Source organism: Ranitomeya variabilis, chromosome 5, assembly GCF_051348905.1.
Source record: "Ranitomeya variabilis isolate aRanVar5 chromosome 5, aRanVar5.hap1, whole genome shotgun sequence".
In the NCBI taxonomy this organism is placed as follows: Eukaryota; Metazoa; Chordata; class Amphibia; order Anura; family Dendrobatidae; genus Ranitomeya; species Ranitomeya variabilis.
Window position 1 is genome coordinate 108,721,716 of NC_135236.1, and position 17,337 is coordinate 108,739,052.

Genomic DNA, 17,337 nt, shown 5'->3' on the forward strand with positions numbered 1-17,337 from the left:
CTTTCCCTATCTCTTGTGCAGGTACTTTTATAAGGACTTGTTTTTCCATGAGGAGATGAACTTCCCTTTCTAGCGTCACCTGGTTTCTTTTTGCCACATGGGTGATTTTTACTCGATGAGGAGGGAGGGAGGTGAAGTTCAGCCGTAGGCCTTCGGATAATAGGATGATTACTGATTACCCATTGTGAGACTTGTAACTTTTCCCACTGATGGGCAAAGAACCGAAGCCTTCCCCCCACCCGGATGTCGGCGTCATTGTTGTTTGGGGTCTGGTTTTTGAGGGGGTTTATTAACCCTTTCATGACCTTGGGATTTTCCGTTTTTCCGTGTTCGTTTTTCACTCCCCTCTTTCCCAGAGCCATAACTTTTTTATTTTTCCGTCAATTTGGCCATGTGAGGGTTTATTTTTTGTGGGACGAGTTGTACTTTTGAACGACATCATTGGTTTTACCATGTCGTGTACTAGAAAACGGGAAAAAAATTCCAAGTGCGGTGAAATTGCAAAAAAAGTGCAGTCCCACACTAGGACTAGGTTCACTAAATGATAAATCTGACCTGCCATTATGATACTCCAGGTCACTACGAGTTCATAGACACCTAACATGACTAGGTTATTTTTTATCTAAGTGGTGAAAAAAAATTCCAAACTTTGCTAGAAAAAAAAAAATTGCGCCATTTTCCGATACTCGTAGTGTCTCTATTTTTCATGATCTGGGGTCGGTTGAGGGCTTATTTTTTGCGTGCTGAACTGGCGTTTTTAATGATACCATTTCGGTGCAGATATGTTCTTTGGATCGCCCGTTATTGCATTTTAATGCAATGTCGCTGCACCCAAAAAAACGTAATTCTGGCTTTTCAAATTTTTTTCTCGCTACACCGTTTAGCGATCAGGTTAATGCTTTTTTTTATTGATAGACCGGGCGATTCTGAATGCGGCGATACCAAATATGTGTAGGTTTGATTTTTTTTTTATTGATTTATTTTGATTGGGGCGAAAGGGGGGTGATTCAAACTTTTATATTTTTTTTATTTTGTTCACATTTTTTTTTTTTTACTTTTGCCATGCTTCAATAGCCTCCATGGGAGGCTAGAAGCTGGCACAACATGATCGGCTCTGCTACATAGCAGCGATCTGATGTTCGCTGCTATGTAGCAGAAATGCAGGTGTGCTGTGAGCGCCGACCACAGGGTGGCGCTCACAGCTGCCGGGGATCAGTAACGATAGAGGTCTCAAGGCGGTGATGCGCCCTCTGCTGGGAATTTTTCCCACGCTCGATTTCATATGAGGACATCCAGCAGAGGGCGCATCACCGCGACTCAAGGTAACTACAGGACATTCCCCTGTTTTCCATTCATTCACCGGGGTTTTACAGCCACGAGCACTGCATTAGCAGAGCTCCTGGGTGTAAAATGATTTAACCCCTTCAGATGGATTTACATCGTGGGACGTGACCTGAACAACGGACGGTATGGGATATTGTTGTTTTTTTATTTTTCCTTTTTTACAGAACGAGGGTCTTCAGGTGGATTAAGAGTCTAATAAAATATTAAAACACCCTGTGTCTTTATTTCATTAAAATACTTTGTAATAATGTGTGTGTTTTATTAACCATTTCATACAATTGGATTAATAATGGATAGGTGACATAATTGATGCCTCTCCATTATTAATCTGGCTTAATGTCACCTTACAATAGCAAGGTGACATTAACCCTTCATTACCCCATATCCCACAGCTACACGGGAGTGGGAAGAGAGTGGCCAAGTGCCAGAATAGGCACATCTTCCAGATGTGCCTTTTCTGGGGTGGCTGGGGGCAGATGTTTTTAGCTGGGGGAGGGGGGCAAATAACCATGGACCCTCTCTAGGCTATTAATATCTGCCCTCAGTCACTGGCTTTACCACTCTGGCGGAGAAAATTGCGCGGGAGCCCACGCCAATTTTTTCCGCGATTTAACCCTTTAATTTAATAGCTAGAGCGCCCAAATTTTGCACATACACACTACAAACATTAGTAGTGTGGAATATGCAAAAAAAAAGGGATATGAGATGGTTTACTGTATGTAAACCATGTCTCATATCATGTCGGGTTTGGGAAGGAGATAGCAAAAGCCAGCAATTGAATTATTGGCTTTTATGCTATCTAGCGCTGAATTAAATATAAATAAATATATATATATATATATATATATATATATATATATATATATATATATATATATGTGTGTGTCTCGATGACATATATATATATATATATATATATATATATATATATATATATATTGTATCTATGTTTTAACGAACATTTGAGCACATAAATCCATTAGATGTCGGTTTTGCAAGCCTGTGAGAGAATATCGAAGTACGGATGCCATACGGATTACATACGGAGGATGCCATGCGCAAAATACGCTGCCACACCCTGCCTACGGATGACATACGGATCACTATTTTGGGAACATTTCTGCGTATTACGGCCGTAAAATACGGACCGTATTTTCATACGCTGAGTCTGACGCCGGCCTAAATCTGAGTCATCACCAGGTGGTAATTCCCCGGTTCACCTTCTGATTCCACGTCAGAGGTTTAGGCAGGTCTAGGGGGTGGATTTTCAGAGCTATGTAACCCATGCTGTTTCATTTGCTCCTTAAGGGTATGTGCACTGAGCTTCAAAAACGCAGCGTCCAGATGTTACAGCATAGTGGAGGGGATTTAATGAAATCCCGTCTCCACTGTGCATTAAAAAACGCATGCGTTTTTCCCGCAAAAACGCACATGCGTTGCGTTTTTTCAGAACGCAGCATGTTGCTACAATGAGCAAAACACGCAGGAACACCACAGGTGACCTGCCAGTGACCTCAGGTGCATTTTTGGTCAGGATTTTACCTGCATAAAATCCTGACCAAAGCCTGAAGCAAACCTGACCGTGGACACATACCCTTACTGACGTGTTTTGCCTTACAAAGGCACTCACCCACCAGAACCTCAGTACCACGGGAGTCTGTGGGATGTCCACCAGAACCGGCGATTCCGCAGTCGGGTCCGCCATTGCCAGAGAAGCTAATGCCACCGTTACTTACGCTGTGCTTCCTTAAATATTATAGGGTGAGAGCGGTGTGAGCGTTCCTGAACATTCTCCCTCTGGGAGTGTCAGCACGCCGCTCCCCTCGGCGTGCAACGTCAGTTCCGGTCTGAACTGGAAGTTGTCCTATTCACCTCGGCGCCAGCTTAGTGATGGGCACATCCCCTTCCCAGGCCCAGCCTCTGGCCAGGAGCAGATGCCGTGGAGCCCGCAGCGGAACGGACGCCATCCAACAGCCATGCGCCCGTGAGTAATGCCGCACATCACTCCCCCTGCGCGCCGATCAGCTGTTCCCGCCGCGGACCTCGGTCTCCAGGCCAGCATATGTTACAGCATATGTTACAGCATAGTGGAGGGGATTTCCTGAAATCCCATCTCCACTATGCGTTAAAAGACGCAGGCGGCACACCCGCGTAAACACATGTAGCGCGTGTTTCCAGGCCGCAGCATGTCTGTTTATAATGCGGCGACACTCCGTCGCCGCACCGTAAATTTACCATAGACTATCATTGGATTGCGGAAAACAGCATTTAATGATTAGTCACATGCGTAGTAACTGTGTAAACGCAGCTTACTACGCATGTCTACTAATTTAAATAATCTCTTACCTGTCACACTGCCGGAAGTCCGCGTCCACTGCAGTTCTCGCGATAACTTAGCTTACCGCGAGAACTGCCGTGCACATGACCGGAGGTTATCTCTGGTCACTAGGCTGATTCTCACAATCAGCTGATTGTGAGAACACTGCAGTGTAGGTGATCGCTGGAGAATCGTTACTCGGACGCGTCCGCTCTTCGCCAGTCATTACACTGGCTGCCCATTCATTACAGGATACAATTCAAAGTACTTGTTCTCACCCACAAAGCTCTCCACAGTGCGGCACCCCCTTACATCTCCTCCCTCATTTCTGTCTATCGGCCTAGCCGACCGCTGCGCTCTGCAAACGACTTTCGACTAACCTCTGCACTAATCCGTACCTCCCACTCCCGACTCCAAGACTTCTCCCGTGCTGCGCCAATCCTCTGGAATGCTCTACCCCAAGATATTAGGACCATCCACAACTTGCATAGCTTTAGGCGCTCACTCAAAACTCATTTGTTCAGAGCGGCCTATCACGTTCCCTAATCAGTCATTTTATGTTTGTGTGTGTGTGTGTAGCCCATTCACTATCTCATCTACCCCCCACCCCCTGAAGATGGCTGGACCATCATTGTAAATACACACCTGTACTTTGTATCTCCCCCACCTCATTGTAGATTGTAAGCTCTCACGAGCAGGGTCGTCTTATTTTGCTTTATTGCTGTATTGTTTAACATTGTTACCTATGACTGTTGTGTTTGAAACTGTTAAACTGTAAAGCGCTGCGGAATATGTTGGCGCTATATAAATAAAGATTATTATTATTATTATTATTATATCTCCGGTTGTCATCTACAAGTTCTGCTATGTCTGGATGTCAGGCATCCAGATGTAGAAGAGCTGGACTCATCGTGGGACACTCGTTATTAAATGGACTGCATCGGAACAGGGAGTATACTGTTGGTTTATTTATTTATTTTTTTCAGATCGATGGCTTCACTTGGATTACCAGTGTAATAAAGATGGAAAAACTGTGTGGTGTTTTATTTCATTAAAATACTTTATTCTGCATGTGTGTGTGTTTTATTAACCCTTTACCAACTATAGGATTAGTAATGGTAGGTATTTTATTGATGCCTCTCCATTACTAAGCCGGCTTAATGTAACCCCTTATCACCCCATATGACACCGCCACAGGGCACTGGGAAGAGAGAGGCTAAGTTCCGGAATTGGCGCATCCTACAGATGTTCCATTGCTGGGGCGGCTGGGGCTGGTATTTGTAGCTGGGACGGGGGGAAGGGGGGGCAATATTCATGGCCCCTTCCTAGGCTATGAATAACAGCCTGCAGCTATCTGCGTAGCCTTTCCGGCTATTAATTATTGGGGGACCCCACATCATTTTTTGGGGGGTTTCCCCTTTTTTAATAGCCAGTAAAGGCTAAATATACAGCTGCAGGCTGATATTCATAGCCTGGGAAGCTCCATGGGTATTAACCCCTTTCCAGGCTACAACCATCGGTCCCCCAGTTGCTGGTTTTCCCTCTCTGGCGCAGAAAATTGCACGGGAGCGCATGCCATTTAAAAAAAAAAATTTAAATTAAACATATTGCATTTAAAGCGGGGGTCGCACTTGCAAGAAACGCGCACGAGTCTTGCACCTCAGTACCCGCCAATGCCGCCGGCACTCAGACTGGAGCGTTCAGCTGCATAGAAATACATGCAGCCGCAGACTCCGGTCCCAAGTGCTGGCGGCAGTGCCAGGTATTGAGGTGCAAGTCTCATGCGAGTTTCTTGCAAGTGTGACCCCGGCCTAACGCAGATTTCGTGTGTGTGTGTCTTTATTTAAGGCCGGGATCACACATGCGAGAAACTCGGACGAGTCTCGCATCTTAATTCCCGGTACTGCCGCCGGCACTCGGGAGCAGAGCGTGTGGCTGCATAGAAATACAGTGCCGAAGGCAGTGCCGGGTATTAAGATGCGGGGCTTATCTGAGTTTCTCGCATGTGTGATCCCCGCCTAACTCTTTATGTACCATTTTTTTACTAAACATCGGGCTTGGTATTATCTATCGATCTATCATATCTATTGTTTGATCTATCTATCCCATATCTATCTATAGATCTATCGATATCTACAGTTAGGTCCATATATATTTGGACAGAGACAACCTTTTTCTAATTTTGGTTATAGACATTACCACAATGAATTTTAAACAAAACAATTCAGATGCAGTTGAAGTTCAGACTTTCAGCTTTCATTTGAGGGTATCCACATTAAAATTGGATGAAGGGTTTAAGAGTTTCAGCTTCTTAACATGTGCCACCCTGTTTTTAAAGGGACCAAAAGTAATTGGACAATTGACTCCAAGGCTATTTCATGGACAGGTGTGGGCAATCCCTTCATTATGTCATTCTGAATTAAGCAGATAAAAGGCCTGGAGTTGATTTGAGGTGTAGTGCTTGCATTTGGAAGGTTTTGCTGTGAACTAAACATGCGGTGAAAGGAGCTCTCCATGCAGGTGAAACAAGCCATCCTTAAGCTGCGAAAACAGAAAAAAACCCATCTGAAAAATTGCTACAATATTAGGAGTGGCAAAATCTACAGTTTGGTACATCCTGAGAAAGAAAGAAAGCACTGGTGAACTCATCAATGCAAAAAGACCTGAGCGCCCACGGAAGACAACAGTGGTGGATGATCGCAGAATAATCTCCATGGTGAAGAGAAACCCCTTCACAACAGCCAACCAAGTGAACAACACTCTCCAGGAGGTCGGCGTATCAATATCCAAATCTATCATAAAGAGAAGACTGCATGAAAGTAAATACAGAGGGTTCACTGCACGGTGCAAGCCACTCATAAGCATCAAGAATAAAAAGGCTAGACTGGACTTTGCTAAAAAACATCTAAAAAAGCCAGCACGGTTCTGGAGGAACATTCTTTGGACAGATGAAACCAAGATCAACCTCTACCAGAATGATGGAAAGAGAAAAGTATGGCGAAGGCGTGGTCCAGCTCATGATCCAAAGCATACCACATCATCTGTAAAACACGGCGGAGGCAGTGTGATGGCTTGGGCATGCATGGCTGCCAGTGGCACTGGGTCACTAGTGTTTATTGATGATGTGACACAGGACAGAAGCAGCCAAATTAATTCTGAGGTCTTCAGAGCCGCCATACTGTGTGCTCAGATCAAGCCAAATGCAGCCAAACTGATTGGTCGTCGTTTCATACTACAGATGGACAATGACCCAAAACATAAAGCCAAAACAACCCAGGAGTCTATTAAAGCAAAGAAGTGGAATATTCTTGAATGGCCAAGTCAGTCACCTGATCTGATCCCAATTGAGCATGCATTTCACTTGTTAAAGACTAAACTTCAGACAGAAAGGCCCAGAAACAAACAGCAACTGAAAACCACCGCAGTGAAGGCCTGGCAGAGCATCAAAAAGGAGGAGACACAGCGTCTAGTGATGTCCATGAGTTCAAGACTTCAGGCAGTCATTGCCAACAAAGGATTTTCAACCAAGTACTAGAAATGAACATTTTATTTACAATTATTTAATCTGTCCAATTACTTTTGGTCCCTTTAAAAACAGGGTGGCACATGTTAAGGAGCTGAAACTCCTAAACCCTTCATCCAATTTTAATGTGGATACCCTCAAATGAAAGCTGAAAGTCTGAACTTCAACTGCATATAAATTGTTTTGTTTAAAATTTATTGTGGTAATGTCTATAACAAAAATTAGAAAAATGTTGTCTCTGTCCAAATATATATGGACCTAACTGTATCTATCTATATCTATCTAGCTACCTGTAGCTCGATAGATATATCGATAGATAGATATATTGATAGATAGATAATAGATAGATAAATCGATAGATAGATACGATAGATAGATATATCTATAGATAGATAATAGATAGATATATCGATATATACAATAGATAGATAGATATAAGATAGATATGGGATAGATAGATAGATAGATAGATAGATAGATAGATAGATAGATAGATAGATAGATAGATAGAGAAAAAGAAAACAAAAAGCAGCACCAAAAGAAAACAAAGGGTGCAAAAAATCCTTCCAGGTATGTACCAAACCTCATGCTATTATCCAGAAAAACGAAGGCAGCACTCCAATAGAAAAAATAGGTATAATTTATTGGCCCATGTGCGACGTTTCAGTCCAGGGTGTGTACCTTTCTCAAGCAGTTGTAAAGTGCAAATGCATACATACAGTATAAATAGTGAATTAAACAAGCAAAGAGATTTGTATCAGTGAATAATACAAAATATGAAGCAAGTAAGAGATTCACAAAAAAAGAGATCAATCAAATAATTTTTCTGGATAATAGATAGATAGATAGATTAGATAGATAGATAGATAGATAGATAGATAGATAGATAGATAGATAGATAGATAGATAGATAGATAGATAGATAGATAGATAGATATAGATAGATCTATCTATAGCTATATCTATCTATCTATAGATGTATCTATCTATTATCTATATATGTGTGTAAACATTATTCTTCAATGGAGTATGTAAAAGAAGAGGTTGGACAAGGAAATTACATCACAATTTTTTTTTTGTATATCTTTATTTAGCTGACAAAAACACACACAAATCCGCATGGAAAAACGTATGAAAAATGCGGATGTACGCAGCGTCCAACCAGCAGTGTTTACTCACCTTGGGAACATATCCCCATATATCTGCAAACAGGAAATCACTTTTGTTTTCCTTCCCAGAAGCCAACTTTCAATTAGTTTTATGTAAAGTGAAAAAAAAACGCATGCAATGAAAAACCGCATCAAAAACGCATGTAAAAAACGCATCAAAAACGCAGGTGACCTGCCAGTGACCTCAGATGTGGTGCAGATTTTACTTGCGTCAAATCCTGAACAAATACTGAGCTAATCCTGACCGTGGAAACATACTTTTCGAGGGGAGGCCAGAAAGCAGGAGGGTGCAATAGTCGAGGTGGGACATGATAAGGGCATCCACTAGTGTTTTCGCAGAATCTTGGTTGAGGAATATGTGGATCCGGGAGATATTTTTGAGTTGGAGCCGGCATGAAGTGGAAAGGGCTTGGATGTGTGCAGGCTCGGACTGGCCCACCGGAGAACCGGAGGATCCTCCGGTGGGCCCAGGCCCTGACACCTGCTGGCAGGGCCCCCACTGCTCCAGGGCCCCCCCCGGCCGCCTCCCACCCACCCTCCTTGAAGACGATACTCACCCTGCTCCAGCGATGGTCTCGGCGTCTGCTCTGCACTGCATCTTCTTCCTGCTTGTGTGGTCACGTGGTACCGCTCATTAAGGTCATGAATATGTGCATATTCATGACTTTAATCAGCAGTATCACATGACCGCACAAGCAGGAAGAAGATGCTGCGCCGCCGCCGGGAGTCGGAACAGAGCGCGAGCGCGAGGGATGTCGGCATGGCCATGCAGTGTGTGGGACAGGTGAGTATGAGGGACGGGGGTACTGGGGGATGAAGGAGGACATAAGCCGGCGCGCTGTGGGGGGGTAATAGTCTGGGGCAGATTGCTGGACACACTGGGGACAGTGCTGGACATACTGGGGCAGATTGCTGGACACACTGGGGCAATGCTGGACACTGGGGCAGATTGCTGGACACACTGGGGCAGAATGCTGCACACACTGGGGCAGAATGCTGGACACACTGGGGGCAATGCTGGACACACTGGGGCAGATTGCTGGACACACTGGGGCAGATTGCTGGACACACTGGGGGCAGAGCTGGACACTGGGGCAGATTGCTGGACACACTGGGGGCAGTGCTGGACATACTGGGGCAGATTGTTGGACAATCTGGGGGTAATATGCTGGACACACTTGGGCAGATTGCTGGACACAATGGGGGTAATATGCTGGACACACTGGGGCAGATTGCTGGACACACTGTCCGGGGGCAATACTGGACACACTGGGGCAATATGCTTGACATACTGGGGCAGATTGCTGGACACACTGGGGCAGATTGCTGGACACACTGTCCGGGGGCAATACTGGACACACTGGGGCAATATGCTTGACATACTGGGGCAATATGCTTGACATACTGGGGCAGATTGCTGGACACACTGGGGCAGATTGCCGGACATACTGGGGCAGATTCCTGGACACACTGTCCGGGGGCAATGCTGGACATACTGGGGGTAATATGCTGGACACACTGGGGCAGATTGCTGGACACACTGGGGGTAATATGCTGGACACACTGGGGCAGATTGCTGGACACACTGTCCGGGGGCAATACTGGACACACTGGGGCAATATGCTTGACATACTGGGGCAGATTGCTGGACACACTGGGGCAGATTGCCAGACATACTGGGGCAGATTCCTGGACACTGTCTGGGGGCAATGCTGGACACACTGGGGCAGATTGCTGGACACACTGGGGGTAATATGCTGGACACACTGGGGAAGATTGCCGGACATACTGGGGCAGATTCCTGGACACACTGTCTGGGGGCAATGCTGGACACACTGGGGCAGATTGCTGGACACTGGGGCAATATGCTGGACATACTGGGGCAGGTTGCTGGACACACTGGGGGTAATATGCTGGACACCCTGGGGCAGATTGCTGGACACACTGGGGGCAGGACTGGAGGCATGGGCAGAATGTAGACACGGGGCATGATTGGAGACACGGGGCAGAATGAAAGACATGGGGCAGGATGGATACGATGGAGACAGATGGGGCAGGATGGGGAGATCATATGGTGTAGAATGGATACTCATGAGGGCAGGATGGGAGAACATATGGCTGGAGCCAGGAATGAAACACACGGGGCCAGGGTGGGGAATATTATTACCATAGGGGCTAATTAAGGGACATTATTACTGCAGTGATGTATTTATTTATTTTTTGAGTATACTGTTTTAAATGGGGGGGCGGGCTTTTCTGTTACTGTGTAGAGTGATACTATGTCGCCTTTTTTTCTCCATGTGGTGTAATGTAGAAGTTGTGAAAAATTAAGTAATGTGTTCTGCAAGCGGAGCTCGAGATAACTGTGTTATTTCCTGCAGAGACGAGTCCTGGCTGGATGAAGTGATGGCGGTCTGTGCTGGATGAAAGATGAAGGACTTCACCTAGAGACGTCACTGGTGAGTCAGTGTTACCTATACACTGACACTATACACTGTATACTATATACAGAGGTCCTGTGTACAATGTCACCGGTGATCACTGTATTACCTATACATTATATACAGAGGTCCTGTGTATAATGTCACCAGTGATCACTGTATTACCTATACATTATATACAGAGCTCCTGTGTATAATGTCACCAGTGATCTCTGTATTACCTCTACACAGACACTGCATACTAAGTACAGATCTCCTGTGTATAATGTCACTTAGGCTGCCGTCACACATTCAGTATTTGGTCTGTAATTTACATCAGTATTTGTAAGCCAAAACCAGGAGTGGGTGATAAATACAGAAGTGGTGAATATGTTTCTATTATACTTTTCCTCTAATTGTTCCACTCCTGGTTTTGGCTTACAAATACTGATGTAAAATACTGACCAAATACTGCTAGTGTGACGGCAGCCTTATGGCGATAGTATTGTGTTTTGTTTTGTTTTTTTTATTTCTGATCAGTATTGTAGTATTCAGTCACTATGTGGTGGTAATATGTGGTCTGGAAATGATGTTGTGGTATTTGTCCCTTGTATGTGCTATTTGGTCACCAAGTGGTGGTAATATGTGGTCTTGACATGGTGCGGTGGTATTTGTCCCTTGTATGTAGTATTATTCGGTCACTATGTGGTCTGGTCATGGTGTGGTGGTATTTCTTCCTGTATGTGGTATTATTGGTCTTGGTATAGTGGATTGTGTTGTGTATGGCGGTCATTTGTTCTCTCTGATATTAATTAGGAGAAGACTCTTTATTTCCATTAGAGTTTTACTGCTTTGCACACAGCGGCGGAGATGCACTTACAGGGGGTTTCCTGTGGAAAAAAGTAATCACCTCTCCACAGGATAAGTGATAACGTATTGATTGGTGGAGGTCTGACTGCTTGGACCCACTCAGCAAAATGTGGAACTTTTTATCCCCATTAGACTGGAGTGGCATGTCCGACTAGATCACTGATCCATTCATTCACTCTGTGGCTGCACTTGTTTTTTTCTGGAAGCCCCAAAGAGAATGAATGGAGCTGCGGTCAGAAATCCCACCTGCCGCTGCATTTTAAAATAGTGATAAAAGTGTCCTGTCAGGGATAAAACTTCCCCAGTTGCTAATGGTCGGATCTAAGCGATCACCAATCCTGTGGAGCCCATGGATCAGTGATAGCTTGTTTTAACCAAGAACCCCATTAATGTAAACTACCGTAATTATACATCCCAGTTATTGGGGCACACGGTAGATGTGCAGCAGCCGCCGGTGTTTTACAGCCGATGCTCCACTATAATGACAGATATTTGCATATAGCTGTAGGGTGGGCCCCTAGAGTCCATTCCTCTGGTGGGCCCCAGACACCCCAGTCCGACGCTGGATGTGTGGTCTGAAGGAGAGATCAGAGTCAATGGTTACTCTGAGGAAGCGAGCTTGTGGGACTGAGGAGAGTGGGTAGCCATTGACTTTAATGGAAAGATCAGTTCGTGGGGTTGAGTGAGATGGTGGAAAGATGGTGAATTCTGCTTTACCCATATTAAGTTTTAGAAATCTAGCAGAGAAGAAATATGACATTGTGGGATTCTGGTTAGTATAACGGGTCCACAGATGTAGATCTGTGTGTCATCAGTATGGTGGTGATACTGAAAGCCATGGGACACTATGAGCTGTCCAAGGCCGAAGGTGGCGATGGAGAAGAGCAGGGGTCCTAGAACTGAATCTTGGGGGACACAGACAGATAGAGGGTGAGATGAGGAGGTGGTGTGTCTGTGGGAGACGCTGAATGGTATGAAGAGATCCAGGATAAGGCCAAATCAGTGATGCCAAGAGATGAAAGAATATGTAATAAGGGGGAATGGTCCACTGTGTCAAAGGCAGGCGACATGTCCAGGAGGAGGAGGACAGAGAAGTGTCACTTGAATTTGGCAGTTGGTAGGTCATTGGTAGCTTTAGTCAGGGAAGTTTAAGTGGAATGGTGCTGTCAGAAGCCAGATTGTAAGTGGTCAAAGAGGGAGCAGGAGCAGAGGTGGAAGGACTGTTCAACATGGACATGTTGTTCCAGTAGTTTTGAAGCATAGCAGATAAGTGATATGGAGTGATAGCTTTACAGAGAGGATGTGTCAAGGGTGGGCTTTTGAGGATGGGTGTGATCGAGGTATGTTTGAATCAGGAGGGGAAGACACCATTTGTTAGTGACTCAGAGCATGGTCCAAGAGGCCTCTGTCAGTGCAGCACTGACAGGTAAAAAGCATTGCATTGCATTATACCAGCGATCAGAGTGCAGAAAGTTAAAGTCCCATAGAGGGACTAAGTAAAAAAGTTAATTATAAATAAAAAAATATTTAACACCCCCCCCCCCACAAAATAGTAATAGCAAAAATATTGTACCGATAAATATATTCTTGTGTAAAAATAAAAACCATCAAAAAAAGTACACATATTTTGTATCACCGCGCCTGGAACGACCCGACCTGTTAAACTGTTACACTATAGTTAATCCCTTCAGTTAATCTCGTAAAAAAAAGACAAAAAAACGTATGCTTTTGCATCATACGGCCGAACAAAAAGTGGCATAAAACGCTATTAAAAAAATTAATGTAAATAAATATGGTGTAGCTGAAAGATGACTGATTCTGACCCCACAAAAAGAGTCTCATACAGCTCCATCACTGGATAGTTTTTATTGTGTAAAAGCACCAAAACATAAAAAAATGATATAAATGTGGCATTAATCGTACTGACCCAAAGAGTAAAGCTGCGTTATCAATTTTACCCCAAAGTGAACAGCATTAAAAATGCTGGTTTAACGGCGATAAAAAAATATAATGTGCCAAAAATAGTACCAATAAAAAAGTTAACTCCTCCAGCAAAAAAAACAAGCCCTCAAATGACTGTTGGCTGAAATATGGAAAATTAGGTCTCAAATATGGCGATGCAAAATCTTATTTTTGCAAAAAAAAAAAGTGTCTTCCAGTGTGTGACAGCAGCTAAACATAAAAACCCGCTATAAATCTGGTATCACTGTAATTGCACCGACCCGAAGAATAAAGTCGTCTAATCACTTATACCGCACGAGGAACATAGTTACATAGGCTGAAAAAAGACCTAGGTCCATCAAGTTCAGCCTTTCTCCACCAGTTGTACTTTTGTCCCTAATTTAGCTATAACCCGCAATGTTCTGTGTACTGAGGAAATCCTCCAGCCCTTTTTTAAGAGCTGTTATACTGCCTGCCATTACTACCTCTTGTGGTCGGCATTCCACATTCTGACTGCTCTAACTGTAAAGAACCCTTTCCTATTTAGATGCTGGAATCTCCTTTCTTCCACCCATAATTAGTGCCCCCTGGTCCTTAGATAAGTCTTTGGAAAGAATAAGTCATGGGCCAGTCCTTTGTACTGACCACACATACATTTACAGCACCTTGCGAAAGCCCCCTGGAACTTTTCAACCTTTTCCCACATATCATGCTTCAAACATAAAGATACCAAATGTAAATTTTGGTGAAGAATCAACAACAAGTGGAACACAAATGTGAAGTTGAAGAAATTTATTGGTTATTTAAAATTTTTGTGGAAATTCAAAAACTGAAAAGTGGGGCGTGCAATATTATTCGGCCCTTTACTTTCAGTGCAGCAAACTCACTCCAGAAGTTCATTGTGGATATCTGAATGATCCAATGTTGTCCTAAATGCCTAATGATGAGAAATATAATCCACCTGTGTGTAATCAAGTCTCTGTATAAATGCACCTGCTGCTCTGTGATAGTTTCAGGGTTCTGTTTGAAGCACAGAGATCATCATGAAGACCAAGGAACACAACAGGCAGGTCCATGATACTGTTGTGGAGAAGTTTAAAGCCGGATTTGGAAACAAAATGATTTCCAAAACTTTAAACATCCCAAGGAGCACTGTGCAAGTGATCATATTGAAATGGAAGGAGTATCATACCACTGCAAATCTACCAAGATCCGGCCATCCCTCTAAACTTTCATCTCAAACAAGGAGAAGACTGATCAGAGATGCAGCCAAGAAGCCCATGATCACTCTGGATGAACTGCAGAGATCTACAGCTGAGGTAGGACAGTCTGTCCATAGGACAGCAATCAGTCATACACTGCACAAATCTGGCCTTTTTCGAAGAGTGGCAAGAAGATAGCCATTTCTCAAAGATATCTATAAAAAGTGTTGTTTAAAATTTGCAACAAGCCTTCTGGGAGACACACCAAACATGTGGAAGAAGGTGCTCTGGTCAGATGAAACCAAAATCAAACTTTTTGGCAACAATGCCAAACGATATGTTTGGCATAAAGGCAACACAGCTCATCACCCTGAACACACCATCTCCACTGTCAAACATGGTGGTGGCAGCGTCATGGTTTGGGCCCGCTTTTCAGCAAGGACAGGGAAGATGGTTAAAATTGATGGGAAGATGGATGGAGCCAAATACAGGACCATTCTTGAAGAAAACCTGTTGGAGTTTGCAAAAGACCTGAGACTGGGATGGAGATTTGTCTTCCAACAAGACAATGATCCCTAACATAAAGCAAAATCTACAATGGAATGGTTCACAAATAAACGCATTCAGGTGTTAGAATGGCTAAGTCAAAGTCCAGACCTCAATCCAATTGAGAATCTGTGGAAAGAGCTGAAAACTGCTGTTCACAAACAATCTCCATCAAACCTCACTGAGCTCGAGCTGTTTGCCAAGGAGGAATGGGCAAGAATTTCAGTCTCTCGATGTACAAAACTGATAGAGACATACCCCAAGCGACTTGCAGCTGTAATCTCAGCAAAAGGTGGAGCAACAAAGTATTAAGTTAAAGGGGCCGAATAATATTGCACGCCCCACTTTTCAGTTTTTTATTTTCCACAAAAATTTAAAATAACCAATAAATTTCGTTCAATTTCACAATTGTGTCCCACTTGTTGTTGATTTTTCACCAAAAATTTACATTTGGCATCTTTATGTTTGAAGCATGATATGTGGGAAAAGGTTGAAAAGTTCCAGGGAGCCAAATACTTGCACAAGGCACTGTATACATGTAAATGAGATCTCCTCTGAGATGTTTTTTTTAACGCTAAACAAGCCCAAATTTTCCAATCTCTCCTCATACGAGAGCCCTTCCATCCCTTGTAATAATCTAGTTGCCGCCTTTGAACTGATTCTAACTTCTGAATATCCTTTTTAAAATGTGGAGCTCAAAACTGGATCCCATATTCTAGATGTGGCCTCACCAGTGATTTACAAAGGGGTAATAATACATTGGGATTGCGGGATTTTATGTTTTTATACACCCTAAAATCTTGTTTGCTTTTGCGGCTGCTGCTGCGTATTGTGTACTGCTGCTCAGCCTACTTGCAACCAGAACACCCAAGTCCTTCTCCTGTTCTGTAGTCCCGAGTATGGTCCCATTTAATGTATATGCAGCAATAGGATTACTCCGTCCTAAGTGCATCACCCTACATTTATCTACATTAAATCTCATTTGCCAAGTGTTTGCCCATTCAGTTATCTTATCCAGCTGGTTTTGCAATATTCTAATGTCAAGGTCAAATTTTAATATCCTATATAGCTTGGTGTCTTCAGCAAAGACCGACACTTCCCAGAGCCATAACTTTTTTTCTCTTTCTGTCCATATGGCCATGTGATTGCTTATTTTTTGCAGGACTAGCTTTACTTTCGAAGGACACCATTGGTTTTAACATATCGTGTACACGAAAACTTGAAAAAACATTCCTGCACTAAGTGCTGTACTTTAATAAATCACCTATCCCATCTGAATTTATACTGGTTTCCATACCAATGTTTGTCATCTATGGTAATTATTTATCACAATTAAGTAAATGTCCATCATTTTTATGTGAGTGTTGTCTTGAAACTGTGTCCGTTGTACACTCAGTCCTTTTTCTCCTCATCCGATACCTTTTAATGTATTTGACTAAATAAAACTGTATTTTTTTTTAGCTACATAATTGGACTTGCATCCTTGGTTCTTTCTTCTTCTATTGCATGGATGTTCACCGATGAGTCCATAATAGATCCATAAATGTGGTGTTAGTGGAGGATTTTCTCTTCTATTTATTCGATGTCACACATTTGTCATAGTTGTATACTAAAAAAGAAGAGAATGTCCAGCTTCACCGAATCCGTAAAAAAGAGTTTTCTTTATTCACAAACTTTAAGCATAGAGGATACAGACTTCAGTACGAGCCATATGGGTAAGAATCTCAACGCGTTTCTGGAGACTAATCATTGTCAATCATCGTTGTCATGACTAAGGGAGCTTAGTCTCCAGAAACGCGTTGAGATTCTTACCCATACGGCTCGTGCTGAAGTCTGTATCCTCTATGCTTAAAGTTTGTGAATAAAGAAAACTCTTTTTTACGGATTCGGTGAAGCTGGACATTCTCTTCTTTTTTGGACTCTATACGCCTGGACACAGCGGGTCCGTGCTCCCGAAGATTGGTTTATGCATCATGGGTGAGCTGGTTTATATTCCTTCTTTCAT